Source organism: Peromyscus californicus, unplaced genomic scaffold (assembly GCF_007827085.1).
Source record: "Peromyscus californicus insignis strain IS unplaced genomic scaffold, ASM782708v3 Scaffold_11__1_contigs__length_118956290, whole genome shotgun sequence".
Lineage (NCBI taxonomy): Eukaryota > Metazoa > Chordata > Mammalia > Rodentia > Cricetidae > Peromyscus > Peromyscus californicus.
Window position 1 is genome coordinate 84835150 of NW_026294402.1, and position 15108 is coordinate 84850257.

Consider the following 15108-nt stretch of genomic DNA (forward strand, 5'->3'; position numbering starts at 1 on the left):
ACAGCAGTGCCAACAGTAACGTAAGAGCCACAGACAGGAGAACACACATACAGATGGGTTAAATCTGCATGCCCCATAGGAAGCTGTATAAACCCCATGAAAGGTTTTATCCAGAGTTCTTAAAAGTTGTAATGGTTGCTCCTTTTTTTTTCCCCCCTTCAGTTTTTTGAGACAGGGTTTCTCTGTGTAACAGCTCTGACTGCCCTGGAATTTGCTGGGATTAAAAGGCGCATCATCACTTGGCTCAATTCTTTTTTTTTTTTTTTTTTTCCTGGTCTAATAAGGTCTGTTTTAATTTTGAAAGTTTAAATACAATCTTATGAAAATAGAAAACATGTAAGTTTGTGTATTTACAAATGGCTATATTATGAAGAATAGTAGCAAATGAAAGGAAAACATGTCAAAGAAGTGACTAAGAATAAAGACCAGCAGATTTAACATTTTCTGTGGAGATATACGGTCAAAACAAACTCGTTAGTTTTTCATTGGCTTCCATGAGCTAACGACTCTTATGATGGTATATTTATTTCCTTAAAATAGGTATACATTTTTCTTTGTTCTTTGAGAACACTCAATGAAACCTATTTACTGTTAAGAGTTGGGATTCTTGGCCCTTAATGGCTCAATTCTTAAACTTAAGAAAGGGTATACTCATTTCCAAGGAATGTCTAAGGTACTTTGCCCATAAGCAATAAAAACTGTATACAGCCTGATAATATAAAACAAAGTTCAAAAGGATGGCAGACTACACCCCAAATCTAACAAACTTTAGTTTCCAATTTTCCTTTTGAGTGTTTCAAATTCATGCATGAGTCTAGAAACAATCTCAAGGGTTCGGGCTTCATACTAATAGAAAAATGAGTGCTTTTCCCTTGGAAGATTTTTGAAATCTTCAATTTAAGTGAGAGGTCAAGGCAACTAATACTGGGCCTCTTGCTCCTCAGAAGACAGAATGCAATTTCACAAACTCCACACATCTAGGGAACATAATAAATTCTCATTTGTTAAGTCTTTAAATTGCTAATTAAATTTAGCATTTTCATATATCTTTTTTTTTTTTTTTTTCGAGACAGGGTTTCTCTGTGTAGCTTTGCGCCTTTCCTGGAACTCGCTTTGGAGACCAGGCTGGCCTCGAACTCACAGAGATCCGCCTGGCTCTGCCTCCCGAGTGCTGGGATTAAAGGCGTGCGCCACCACCGCCCGGCTCATTTTCATATATCTTATGAAAATAACCACCTAAACTCTAACCCAATTCCTTTTCGAGAGCTGGATGGTTCCCATGCCTCTAACAGGCAATGGTGGGTGGCCAGCTGGTGAATGCTGCCATCTTTAGTACTGGAACAGTCTGCTCTTAAAAGCGACACTTGTGCTAGCTTGGGCAGCACATATATTGAAACTGGACTGATACAGAGAAGATTAGTATGGCCTTGTGAAAGGATAACTAAATCAATCTGTGAAGCATTCCATAACTAAAAAAAAAAAAAAATCTTTAGAGAAAAGCCATTTCTTAACACTGTAAGAGAAGGCAGCCAGGTATAGTGGCTCACACCTGTAACCCCAACATTCAGCAAAACTGTTGGGAGTCTGTGGCCAACATGGGCTATACAGCGGGTTTCAGGCCAGCCTGGGCTACAGTGGGACCCTGCTGTGGGGGGTAGAGGCAAGTGCTGGTGCTGGACTTCGAATAAAGCCTGTGAGCAGATCAGAGAAGAACAGCAAGTACAGAGGCAGGGAGCAGCAGACGTAGCCGGCCTGGGAGGGGCTGGCCGACAGTCTCTCAGCCTAGGCTGCCCACACAGGCAATGTTCATGAGGATGCAGGCAAGAAGGACAAGGCCACCCCCTGGTCCTGCTCTTCCTCTCAGGAAATGGTAAAGTCTGTTAAATGCTTTCTCTTTTAGAGAAAGGGAGCACTGGAGGCCTCCAAGTGACCAGAGAGCTACATTCCAATGGCTCTGCTACTGTAAAGTCAGGGAGAACCAGGGCAAATAAGAACTCCTGTGGCCTCAGTCAGGGGCCAGCTAGACAGCTCTGCTCCAACACTGCCTCCTCCGAGAGCATAGAAACCCAGAACGCAAAGTCAATTGCACCTACAAACCACAGAGTGCTAACCTGAGTTACGGCCTTGCACTTTACTGCTTTCCACCCACACAGTTCTGTTATTTCTGTTCTACCACCAGAGAGTGGGTGACCTAAGGTCCATCCCCAGAACTCACACAGTAGAAGGAGACTACCGAAGGTCCAAACTTTTCCTGTGACCTCTACACATGCATCATGGCCACCATCAAACAGTCCCAACAAGAACAGTCACACATGAGCCGGAGAGCAGAGAGGAGAGGCCAGAGATCTACAGCGGATGGGCAGTGACGATCACTGGAAATGTAGACTCTTGAGGCCCACACTGGCCTACTGAGCATGGCATCTCCAGGGCAGGAACTCCACCGCTGCACCTTGACAGTACCCAGACTTCCTCTACACCATCACTTCCAGAACCACATTTCTTCAAAGGACAGGAAAAGTCTTACTAGCATGTTATCTCTGGAACAGCATCCATGTGAGGACTGAGTAAACCGTAAAGTTCCCTTCCAAAGGGAAGGCTAGGGGACTCATTCCATGCCATGGCCAAAGGCCTGCTTCCTCTGGTGAATACTTTACAATGAAGGCACCCCTGAGAGGGATGAGGACAGAGACACCACTGCTTCTGTTGGTCAGCTCCTGCTGGAAATTTACAATCTATGCTGTCCATTTCCAAACTTTATGCAATTAAACATGTTCACCTTATGGCCAACATAAAATAGTTGCATGTACAATTGTGTGTCTGTATAAAACCATGAGAGCATAAATCTGCTTTCCTAATAATGGATATGCACATGGAACAAGTATTATCTAACAGCTTGGGCCATGTGTCTGGAGGAGATTTTAGTTCCAAGACTGAGAGTGGGAATCAGTTTCCTCAGTGTGTTTATATGCAGGGGAAGGACAGGCTGATCTCTGGGGGGCCTCTCTAATTCTGACTTGGGGGTAATGGGCGGAACACCAACAAGAAATGACCTCCTCCAGAGCCATTTGTTTAATGACAGTGCCCTGATCACAATCCAGTGACAGGACAATCCCCTTGAGGCCAGAGGTGATAGTTGACTCCAGCTGGATACCCATCCTGGCCTTATCCTACAAGGCCTGCTGGGAAGGGGCTGGCTACAATCACATAGAAAAAGTCAGGTCACCTTCTCTATAAGCAGTCTTCCTGAACATCAGAGAGCTGGAAAGGGAAGTAAAACTGGGCTGCCTGCCTAGAAGTAATTCCTTTAATCCAAGATCAACATCCTGATAACACTGGCCTACTCCCCTGTAGTCAGGGAACACTCAGCCTGACAGGGCTGGCTTGGGGAAGTCTGCTGGAAGAAAGGCTGCTCTTCCCAGTGGACTGGCCCTGAGACAGCAGAGGAGGTGGCGGCCAAAAGTTCCACCTCCTGAAGCTCTTTCTCCCCCTAATTCCAGTTCTCCACACAATCCCAGCAAAACCTGAGCAAAACACAGGATGCACACTCATTATAAGGTGCAGACTCTCATCTTCCTGGGGACATTTCCGCAAATCCAAGAGGTACTAAGTCTTTGAGCAGTTCTGCAATTAAACGCCTGGCTCATCTTCTCCAGGGACGTTTCTTGATGAAATTAGGCAGAGGCTGGGGAAATGGCTGTGGTAGGTAAGTGCTTGCTGTGCAAGTATAAGGATTCAAGTCTAGATCCCTAGCATATAACATGTATGACATATAACATGTATAACATATAACAGGTATGACATGTATGCCTGTGACCCAGTGCTGGGGGACAGACACAGGCAGATCCCAGGGATTCCCCCTCACTTACTGTGGAGAAATGCCAGAATTCTGTCAGAACCAAAAAAATTTGCAGACATTTGGTATTTAACTCCCAGGATACTGACATATGCAGACAAATATGGCCTCTTTCCAACATTCTTGCAATTCTTGGATCGTAACAGGTGCAAATTACTTCTAAAATTCTAACACTATTTTTTTTTCTTAAATCAGTGGGAAGTTTTCACTGATACGTTTGCATCAAGATGTACAACACTGGGCCTGGAGAGATGACTCAGTGGTTAAGAGCACAGGCTGCTCTTCCAGAGGACTTGAGTTCAATTCTCAGCACCCACATGGCAGCTCACAACCAACTGAACCTCTAATTCCAGGGGATCTGGTACTCTCTTCTGGCCTCAGCAGGCACACATGCAAAAATAGTCATATACATAAAATAAAATAAAGAAAAATTTAAAAAGGATGCACAATGCTTAGAACATAATAATACACACAAAAACATTTGCTAAGTAAATGGACACTATAAACCTTCTATTTGCCATGAAATAAGAGCATATTACCTACCATCATACCCATACCCACTCTACAGGAGAAGCTGAGGGCTCAAAGCATTCCTTTAGTTAACAAACACAGCCTGTACATCTACTGGGTGCCTGGCACCCCTATAAAGCATTAGAAATACAGTGGTGGACAACACAGGAAACTCTTGTGCTCCTATAGGACTCAGTATCAGGTGCTTCTGAGACTAGGAAAGGATGTGATAGCACCAGGGGTAAAACCATCTGACTCGCCAGTCCACCCAGGGTGTCTTGTGCTTATAATTAGGTCAGGAACACTGCAGTCTCCCCGGGGCTTCTCAGCTTCTTGCCCTCTGAAAGCCTCATACATACCAGTCCTGGGACATTAGCTGAACTAAGTACCTTTGGTAGAGGGGATTTACAGAAAACTAGTTAGATGTATCACACTTCCCAACTCCCCATTCCCATACCATAGGGTAGGCACTCTATGAAAGCAAAGCAAATTCAGCAGAACCCCGGCCTAGGAGGACTTAGGGAAAATCCCACTTAGATGTCTCTAGATAGCAGAACCCCAAATTCCTAATCAAAACCTCTTTCCCTCTCCCAGTCTGAAAATCATTTCCACAACAGTAGGGTTCTTCTCTCCTTTTGGAACAAAGAGAGTTACCATTTATTTTCTGTTCTGCCTAGAGATAGAAAGGCTGCAACCAGTGGCTGACCATTAAGTACTTCAACCAAGAGACCTGTCTTCTCCCTCAGATCCCTTGGCCAGGTGGAAATCAGTACCGAGTACACTTGGTGCTTGTCTTAGTTAATTTTCTATTGCTGTAACAAAATATCATGACCAAGGCAACCTAAGGAAGAAAGCATTTAATTTGGGGCTCAGGGTTCCAGAAGGCAGTAGTGGCCATGACCATCATGCAGGGGAGCATGCTAGCAGACAGGCAGGCATGGCACTGGAGCAGTAATTGAGAGCTTACTTGTTGCAATAACAACCATGATATAGAGATGGCTAACTGGGAATGGCACAGACTTTTGAAACCCCAAAGCTCACCCCCAGTGACACACCTCCTCCAACAAGGCCATACCTCCTATCCTTCCCAAATAGTTCTACCAACTGGGGACCAAGCATTAAAACATGAGCCGATGGGGGCCACGTTCATTCAAACCATCACAGTGCCCCTCCACTTCTCAGGAAACAGTTATCTTGGAAGGGGAAATTAACTGGCAGTGTACATAGAAGGAAAGAAATATGAAACAGCCAGTTAGTGAAGGTGGCCTTCAGGAATGCCTCAGGGGAGGAAGTCTAGCAATGCAGGGCAGAGCAGGCCCTCCAAAGCTAGCAATAATAGGTGTCAGCACTCTTAGCCATGACAAAGCAAAGATACTTGAGGGCATTGTTGGCGATATCTCCAACTCTGCATTTATCTACTTAAAAAAATTACATTTTCTATATTAGCATATATTTATTGTATCATAAAAACAATGGGCTTTATTATGACATTTCATATATGTATTCCCATCTTCTGTCTATTACACTGAAGATCTTCCTCTTCCCAAGTAAATTTTTTCACTTCTCTCTCTCTCTCTCTCTCTCTCAACTCCAGATTCCACAGGACAGAGAATATACAACATTTCTTCTCTCTCTCTCTCTCTCTCTCTCTCTCTCTCTCTCTCTCTCTCTCTCAACTCTAGATTCCACAGGACAGAGAATATACAACATCTTTCTTTATCAGTCTAGGTTATTTTGCTTGGCATGGTATTCTCTACCTTAACCCATTTTCCTGCAAATGACATAATTTAATTCTTCATGACTGAACAAAACCTCACTGTCTGTGATATATTTTCTTTATCCATTCATGTACTTAACATTTCATTTTATAATGATGACAGTAATGTCCCAGATCCTGTCCAAACACTTCCCAAAGTTAACTTATCTGACCTTAAGTGACAGTTTATGAAGTAGGAGCCATCATGATCTAGGGTCTCTTGCTCAACAGCACACAGCAAGCAGGTTAGGCAGGAATTTACCCAGAGGAGGCCTGACTCCAGGGACCAAGCTCTTAACAGATTCCTTATCTTAGGAGAATTTCCCAACAACAAAAATAACTAAAGTCCAAGTATCCTGTGGCTAGCAACTGTGAGAGAAACTCACTTATCCAGCCTGTGGAAAACTGTCTTTCCTCCGATGATCCTGGGGAATGAAAGAACAAATTGAATTGAGCCTGGAACCTAGATTTCCTAAGCCTGATCTACTGTACTCTTCCCTTTGCAACCAGGCTTGTTGCAAAGTCAGACTACAGCAAGTTTAAATCATCAGAAAAGATCCCATATCAGGCTACTGGCAACAGAAGAGAAACACTCAGGTTTTTGTTGGCAGTACTGTCATCTTCCTGGTTTGAGAGGTATTTGAGAGTTGACACAGGCTACCTTATTACCTAGAAACATCCTTCTTCACACCCTGTATCTCCAGGCTCCACCTATGCTTACAGATTATAAAGGCAATCAGAAGACTGTACTTCAAAAGTGAGTGCCATTTTACTGGCACGAAAGTGCTACTACCTATGGTGAGGTTCAGCCAGTGGCCCCCCAAGTACTAGGATGTGCCTGGCTCCATCTCCAACTTCAGCTGCTTCTCAGGGACTCAAGAATTACTTTTGTTTTTGCTGTTGTTATGCCTGTGGGCATGGGCTCATATCTACCTTTCTAGAATAAAGAATTCCTTTAAAGGAAGCTCCATGCTGGAAAGAGTACACCCATTCTGAAGGAACCAAGAATGCACTTTCTCACAGGAATGGGATCTTCATACATCACACATCTCCCTGCTCCCAGTACTGTTCTGCCCTCCCTTCCCCCATCCTGATCCATCAAGTAGGCTTTAAAGAATTGAATTCCCTTGTCTTTAAAAGACAAACAGGACTGGGGATGTGGCTTAGTTGGTAGAGCGCTTACCTAGGATGCATGAAGCCTGGTGTTCAGTCTCCAGCACCACATAAACCAGATGATCCTACACTTGGAGGACAAGGCAGGAGGATAAGAAGTTCAGGGCTACACAGGAGCTCAAGGACAGCCTGGGCTACATGAGACCCTATCTCAAGGAAAAAACAAGAGAGCAAGGTGGGTTAAATGGATTGTTTTGAAATAGTGTAGGGGGATTAGTAAATTCTACCATGTGAGGACCCAGCCAGACGGCATCATCTGCAAAGCAAAGTGAGTCTTCAGCAGACTAAATGATTTATACTGATACCTAGGACTCGGTTTCCCAGCCTCTAGAACTGTGAGCAAGACATTTCTGGTATTTACAAGTCATTCAGTCTATGGGATGTTGCTGCAGCAGTCCAAATGGATTCAGACCACCAGCTGGTCTCCTTATTCACTGATTCCTTCAGCTCTTAGGAACAAAGACCAAAATCCTGCCATAAACCCAAGGACCACAGGTTCAAGTTAAGGAGACATGGCTGGGTCTCAATATGGTCCTGTACTACCTGAGTCCTCCCACCTAAGGACCAGCTGCTGCTTATTTTTGTATTGTCTAGGAGCAATAAAACTTAACATTTTTAAGTGGTTGGGAAAAAAATTAGAAGAGAAACCTTTTGTGACATAAGATTATCTGAAATTCAAACTTGGGAACCCAGCTATACCCAGCAAAGATTCCGTTTGGGTTACCACAGAGGGACAAAGTAGAGATAGAGATGGCATGGCCTGTGCAACCTCAAGTACGTATTCATGGCCCTGTCCATAAAATGTTTGCCCCTGCCAGAACGGGGTCCCCAGAGTCCAACCTGTGGCCAAGCAATACTCCACAGACTCTCTCCTCTGGGGAAGGCTGAATTAAAACCTTCTTTTGGCTTCCTGATGCCTGTGAGATCTACCGGTCTTTACTGAATGAACAGCAGCCACTTTCATGACATGTGGCAAAAATTGTTTTTATAACATCTGCACATTTGAGAGTTCTAGATGGTCACTTCTAAAGGGCCAGAGGTCACACTAAGATTGTGCTTACTGGTAATGACTTTCTATTCTTTCATTTAATGAAGGTCTGCTTGGGCTCCTTGTCTTGGTTTAGGTATCAGAAATAAAAATAAAAAAAATCATACACTGGGACTGTGGAAATGGCTCAGTGCTTGCTGTGCAGTTCCCAGCACCTACATAAAAAGGTGGGCATGGCTGTATACGTCTGTAACCCGTGTGTGTGTGTGTGTGTGTGTGTGTGTGTGTGTGTGTGTGTGTGTCTGCTGGGGTAGGGTGGAGTGGCACAAAAAGGCACACTCTAGAAACTTACTGGCTGGCTTCAGTGAGCAACCCTGTCTCAAGGGAATAGGCAGACCGCAATAAAGGAAGATGCCCAATGCTCTCTGGCTGCTGCTTGCGTAAGCACCCACAAGCACGTGCCATTCACACATACACACCACACATACACATGATGATGATGATGATGATGATGATGACGACGATGATGTTGTCATAGACTGAGTGGCTTAAACAGAAATGTACTCATCACAGTTCTGAATGCCCAGACACCCAAAATCAAGACGCTGGACAATTCAGTTCCTGGCAAGGGCCTGTGAATCTGAGATCTGGAGATCTGGCACTGTCGGAGTCTAACACACAACCAGTTCTCACTAAATGTTTGAGGAAGGCAACTTTTATGCTATGACCTTACAGAGACAGATAATCTCTCTGGCATCTGTTTTTATGGAGCTTAATCTCATTCAGGAAGTTTCCACTTCCCAAATCCATGGCACTCTTGAGTTAGGGCTTCAATGTAGAGATTCTGAGAAAGCAATGAGTATTTACTCAGTCAACAGCACACCTACTTTGTGCCAGGTACAGTTCTGAGAAGTGCTCAGAGAGCGAGACTGGACACTGCACGGTAGAGACTCCCCATAACAAGGAGTATGCGGGGAGGCAGTGGGGCAGAAAGCAATTGTATCAGGAACCTGAACAGGTATACTTGCCTTTAAGGAACTGACTGCCTGGGAAACCGTAACAAATCTATGAAAAGCCAAGTTCCCACAACTTAAGATTTAAATAATGCTTCAAGACCCTACACAGAAGCCTTAGTGCAGAACAGCTTAGCGGAACCATTCACCAAGGCAGGCTGGTTTACCACATCTATTCTGTGTCGAGCACACTATCATTATCCACACTAACAAATGTTTGTCATTAAGCTGAGAGCCGCTCAGCAAGAGGGAATGGGCATTTTCCCCACAAAACAGGGTTAAGAAGAGGGATGCATAGTTGTTCAGTTACGTGTAATTTGGAAACCAACATGCAACACACACGTTCATGTGAGCACCACATGCCTCCAAGAAAGGGAGAAGGGGGAGGGGAATTCATCTGCGGCCAGTCTGATGATGTATCTCGCTCCAAGAACTGCAGAGATCAGCCAGGGCACGGGTCATTCAAACTTTACCGACATTCAGTCACATGCTTTCTTATCCCCAAGTACCAGCTCAATCCAGAAATAACCCATGCCTCTGGTCCCAGGGAACTTGGGAAAGAAGCCTCGAGCAGCATACTGTATACCCGGCCCAGGAAGCATCTGCCTCCTCCAGGTCTTTGCAGCAGTTTCCAAATGTTTACTCAGAAGTAAGGTGTATCCATCCTAGCAGAATCAGGCAGGACAATGTTCCAGGTACTTACAACATAAACAGGCCTGACCGAAATGCAGTGGAGGGGGGAAGCCACGACACCTCACCTAAACCAAAACGAACAGTACCCAAAGTCTGGAGAGAGACCTTTGCCAGAACGGATAATGCAACTGGGACCCTCCCTGTTCCCAGAACTCTGCTTTCAGAGGCTCTGAGTCTAGCCTCGAGATCTCAGGCAAATCACAGCCCTTTCTGGGGCCTCTTTTCCCTCATCTGTAAAATAGGGCTCTGGACCAGATCCCTGACTTTAAGAATAGAGGAGTTTACCAAGAAATTCCAGTATCAGCTTTCATTAAGACTTAAGCAGTAAGGCATTCTGAAAAAAGCCCGACAAAGCCACAGCTTCTCTTGAAAAGGCTGAAAGACGCTTAAAATAAGAAACACATGATAATATAGTAAGCAAATCACTGATTTTCTTCTCTTTTTAACCAATCTTTTTCAGAAGAAATGGCAACTGCACAGTCATATGCATACCTGAACTGAAGTAGGTATAAATCCTCTCCAGCTCTTTGGAAGCCAGGGGCTCCCCTGTGGGCAGCCCTCCTGGAAAGTATCCATGCTCATGGGAATCAGATCTCACGAGAAGGGAAATGACTGCTGCTTTCCAGCTTTCCCACCATAACAGTTTTACTCCAGAAGCTCAAAAGGAATTACTGTGCCCTGTGTGTACATGTGTACACACACACACACACACACACACACACACACACACACACACACACACACACACACAAACACACACACACGAGTGAAGGCCAGAGATCAATGCTGGATGCCTTCCTCAGTCACTCTCAACCTTGTGCTTTGAGATAGGGTCAATCACTGAGTCGGGAGCTCACCAGATGACTAGACTGGCTAGACCAGGAGCTCCAGGGACCCACCTGGCTCCCTCAGCAGGATTATAGGTATGTTAATTCCATGCCCAGCTTTTGCTTGGTGCTGGGGATCAAATTCAGGTTCTCTTCTCTCCACACAAACACTTTATCCAATTGAGCCATCTTCCCAGTCTCTGAAAATTAACTTAAACAAAAACACCCTGATTCTGAAACCCTACATCTCAATTGATCTTTTCTTTGGGAAGCCATTTTCCATTCCCACCATTTCTATCAAGCCAACACTCCAATATCTTGTGTCTGTTCTCTAATTTCACATATAAAACTGTCTTGCACAAGGGCTGAAAAAAGGGCTCAGTGGTTAAGAGCACTTGCTGCTCTTGCAGAAGACCTGGGTTCAGTTCCCAGCAACTATCTGGTGCCTTTCAACTATAACTCTGCTTCCAGGAGATCTGATTAATTCTTCGGGGCTCCATGAGCACGGCACACACATGGCACACTTAACATAAATGTAGACATAAAATAGAAATAGGTTAAAAAAGGAAAAAGACCTGCATGAATATTCATGAAGGCTGTGAAATTCTGAATGAGAATCAGGTGGGTCTGTAACCCATGTGAATGCGTGCCCTTCCCCCACCTTTTAAAAAATGCACAACAAAACAGTCTCAGGGGCCAAAGAGATGGCTAATCACTTAAGAGCACTTGCTCTTCCAGAGGACCCTGATTCAGTTCCCAGTACCCACATGGCAGCTCACAACCATAAATAACTCCAGTTTTCACGTATCCTCCTCAGGCCCCTGCAGGAACCAGGCACATATACATACACTCATACATGTGAAATTTAAAAAAAAAAAAAAAAAAAAGAAAGTTTAACTCTGAGCTGGGTGCGGTGGTGCACACCCTTAATCTCAGATTCCAGGAGGCAGAGGCAGCTGACTCTCTGTGAGTTTAAGGTCAGTGAGGGCTACAAAAAGATAAGCTGAACAGCACAACACACCCTGGTACAGCTATGAGCCGGTCTAAGACGAGAAACATCTCAAAACAGAAGCAGATGCCCCGGGATATCCATCCCCTCCCACAATCCTCTTCCCATCAGAGTTATCTACCACCCTAAAGCCAGGGATTGTCACTCTGACATTGACATAGCCTCCCAACTCCCTGCAGGGCACAGCACAGATCCTCTTGGTATGTTAATACCTCACACAAACGTAATTGTTACATAAAGGGTATCATTCTGAAACTTTTTATTTCGTGCTCAGTTTGACGTTTGTGACAGTTTGCATGTGCACACAGAGTGACACATACACCTCTAATTCCCTTGTATTCACTACCCATAGCATTCCGTTATATGACTATAATGACTGTATTACGTATTTGGCTAAAGACGGTACCCGCTGTTTTATATGCCTGCCAGGTAGGGCTGACAATGGTACCAGACATTTCCCATGTTTTCTAGAACATTTTCCACAGCCACTCAAGGAGGAAGGTAAAATTCACATTAGACCACAGCAGGAACTAGACAGAGAAGTGATAAGATGTGTCCAATACACATGATGGACGACGACGCAGGCTGCAAGTTCAAATCCATCCAAGTCTAAAGCCGTACTCCTAACATTAAGCACTGTAAGTCCACTTATGCAGATACTGCCATGATTTAGATGTTTAAAAAATGAACGAGCTGGTAGGGAGAGGATTCTAAAGATATCTGAGAAAATCTGAAACAGGAAGCTCCGTTTTCTTTCTTAACAAACAATTCCACCGGAAATTCACCAGTGTCCACATGTACACAGAGGACACAGAGGACAAGCGTCTGCCTCGGACAAAAGTCCCTGTGGACACTCTGGAGTCAGTCCCAAGTTTACACAGACACTAAGTTACCTCAAGTTGAACTGCAGGCCTGTTTAGCTTCCTTTGGAGAAACATTTTATGCACCTACTCAGAGAGCAGAGAGAGGGGCCCAAGAGACGCTGGGAATCAGACCCTGCTGAGTCGACAAAGTTCCAAGAATCGGCTCCAGGGAACAGTTCCAGCTGCTGCACATTCTGCAGATCTCAGGGAACAGTCGCATGCTCACAAGGCCACTCTGCTCTCCACTTGGCCAGCTTTGAGAGAGCTGATGCTTCAAGCCCAACCCTGTTACTCTGGAGAAAGCCCAGCTTGCAATAAGGAAGAGAAGCCAGAAAGAGAGAGGGTGGAGACTTAGGGAACCAAGCAGGGAGCAAGGAAGAGAGGAAGAGAGGAAGAGAGGGAGAGAGAGGGGGAGAGGGGAGAGGGGGAGGGGGAGAGGGGGAGAGGGGGAGAGGGGGGAGGGAGGGAGGGAGAGGGAGGGGGGAGAGGGGGGAGAGAGAGAGAAAGAGAGAGAGAGAGAGAGAGAGAGAGAGAGAGAGAGAGAGAGAGAGAGAGAGAGAGAGAGAGGAGAGAGAGAGAGAGACCGAGACCAGCTCTAGGCCAGGGCCCAGACTCTGGGTGCTCTATTCAGGACAACACCTAGGAGATGTCCAGGTCCCAGCCTCTAGAACTCCCAGCAACAGGGAAAGCTGCCCCAGGACTGGTGACCACTGTCAAACCTCTAATAGTCAATCTCTCTGAGGAAGCCCTCCATAAGCTGAAGCAACCCCTCCCACCTCTCCCAGCCAAAACAAGGGGCAAGAGGCACTGCCAGAGTGAGTGTGGCTGGAGCATCCCCTGACCTCTCTGGAGGGGCTGTGGTAAATGACCTCTGGGGGCCCTGCCACCACTTGCCTTTGGCTACAGCACCAAACGCACCGCATTTACTGAGCACTTTAGAGTGGAAATCATTAATCCCAGAAACCCTGTGAGATAGTTATTACTGCTGTCCCCACTTTACAGATCAGGCAGCTGAGCACAAAGGGCATACCCGAGGTCACAGGCAGAGTTGTAAAGTCAGGGGTGAAGGATGGAGGAAGGAAGCCTACAGCTGAGGGAGGGAATCCCAGAGCATCCACTGGATGGGGAGGGCGGACACGGGAAGGAACCGAGGGAAGGCACAGAGGGAGATAATGGGTCCAAGAGTCAAAAATCAGACTGAATAATCAATCCCCAACCGTGCCCCCGCCCCAAAGCTTAAGCACAGGTAAAGAAGAGCAGAAGATAAGAATGAGGAAGGAATCAGACTGAGCAGTGGCGAAGGGAGGCTTGGGCAGGATAGGAGGAGGCCATTGGGGCAAGGAAGGAAGGTGGAGGGGAAAATATGCACGCGGCACACGAGCGGGCACCGGGGCGCGATTGTCCCACCTTGAGCACTGTGACTGCACCCGCGCTGTGCACCTGGAAGTGCGTGGGCGGGTCGGCTCCCGGCTCCGCAGCCTCATCGCGGCCCTGGTAGCTGAAGCAGGCGTCAGCGATGTCCAGGTGGCCGAGCGGCAGAGCGTCCTGCGGGCTCTTGAAGTAGTAGAGGTAGCAGCGGCGCGAGTCAAACACGAACCAGCGGCTGCGGTAGCCGCGCAGCGGGCCCTTGCCCGAGAGCTTCTGCAGGTAGCCGCACAGCCGCGAGGGTTCCCGCCCCGCCACCGCCCCGGCCTCCGAGCCAGCTCCCGGCGCCGCTTCCTCGCCGCCACCACCGCCCTCCTCCGCACCGGCCCCGGCCCCGGCCCCGGCCCCCGGCATAGCCCGCCGCCGCCGCCGCCGGCGCCCGCGCCCCCGCGCCCCGCGCCCCGCGCCTCCGGGCCGCCGCAGCAGCGCCCACCTCCCCGCGCCGCGCCCTCCGCAGGGCCGCGCCGCGCTGAGCAGCCTGGGACTTGTAGTCCCGCCCCCCCGCCGCGCCCCCGCTGCGTGGGGAGACGAGGTTCCCCAGAGCCTCTGGATTGCTCAACCCAGGTCTTGGGGCTCCAAGGTTCTTTCTTATCCCGGGAAGCTAAGTTCTGTTTCTTTATGCGAGCGTGGGTTCCACGAGAGGGTTTTTCAAAACCTGCGGTGGGTTCACTTAACACTGCCCGGAACTCCAAATAAGCTTTGGTTTTTTAAAATCTATGCCCAGCCAGCAGTCATAGGCGATATCACAAAGATGAAGAGTGCCTGTTGCCTGGAAGAGAGTGGGTGCTGGGTAAATATTTGTAGAGTTTGTGAATGGAAGCCAAAGTATTTACTGCCTCTCCACATCCTGGTTTGTTCACTGAATAAAAAAAAAAAAAAAATTATGGAGGGCATTCTGTGTAGGGTTCAAACACTGGCAGAGACAAGCCAATGACTTCCTGGCCTCATGTTATAGTCTAATAATAATGCACACATTTTAAAAAGCAGATAAATAGAAC

General features: G+C 46.7%; 1 protein-coding gene and 1 non-coding gene across 2 annotated transcripts in view; one reads left to right on the forward strand and one right to left on the reverse strand.

Annotated features, from left to right (window-relative positions):
• Tbc1d2b (TBC1 domain family member 2B) overlaps window positions 1–14422 on the reverse strand; it is a 70958-nt gene extending 56536 nt beyond the window's left edge. The window contains 1 exon segment of the mRNA XM_052716745.1: window positions 14093–14422. The gene's annotated coding sequence lies outside the window, so the exon portion shown is untranslated.
• Window positions 1367–1473, forward strand: LOC128105643 (U6 spliceosomal RNA). The gene has a single exon (XR_008216433.1). It is a non-coding gene; the product is annotated as a U6 spliceosomal RNA (small nuclear RNA).
• Window positions 14423–15108: the final 686 nt, after the last annotated feature.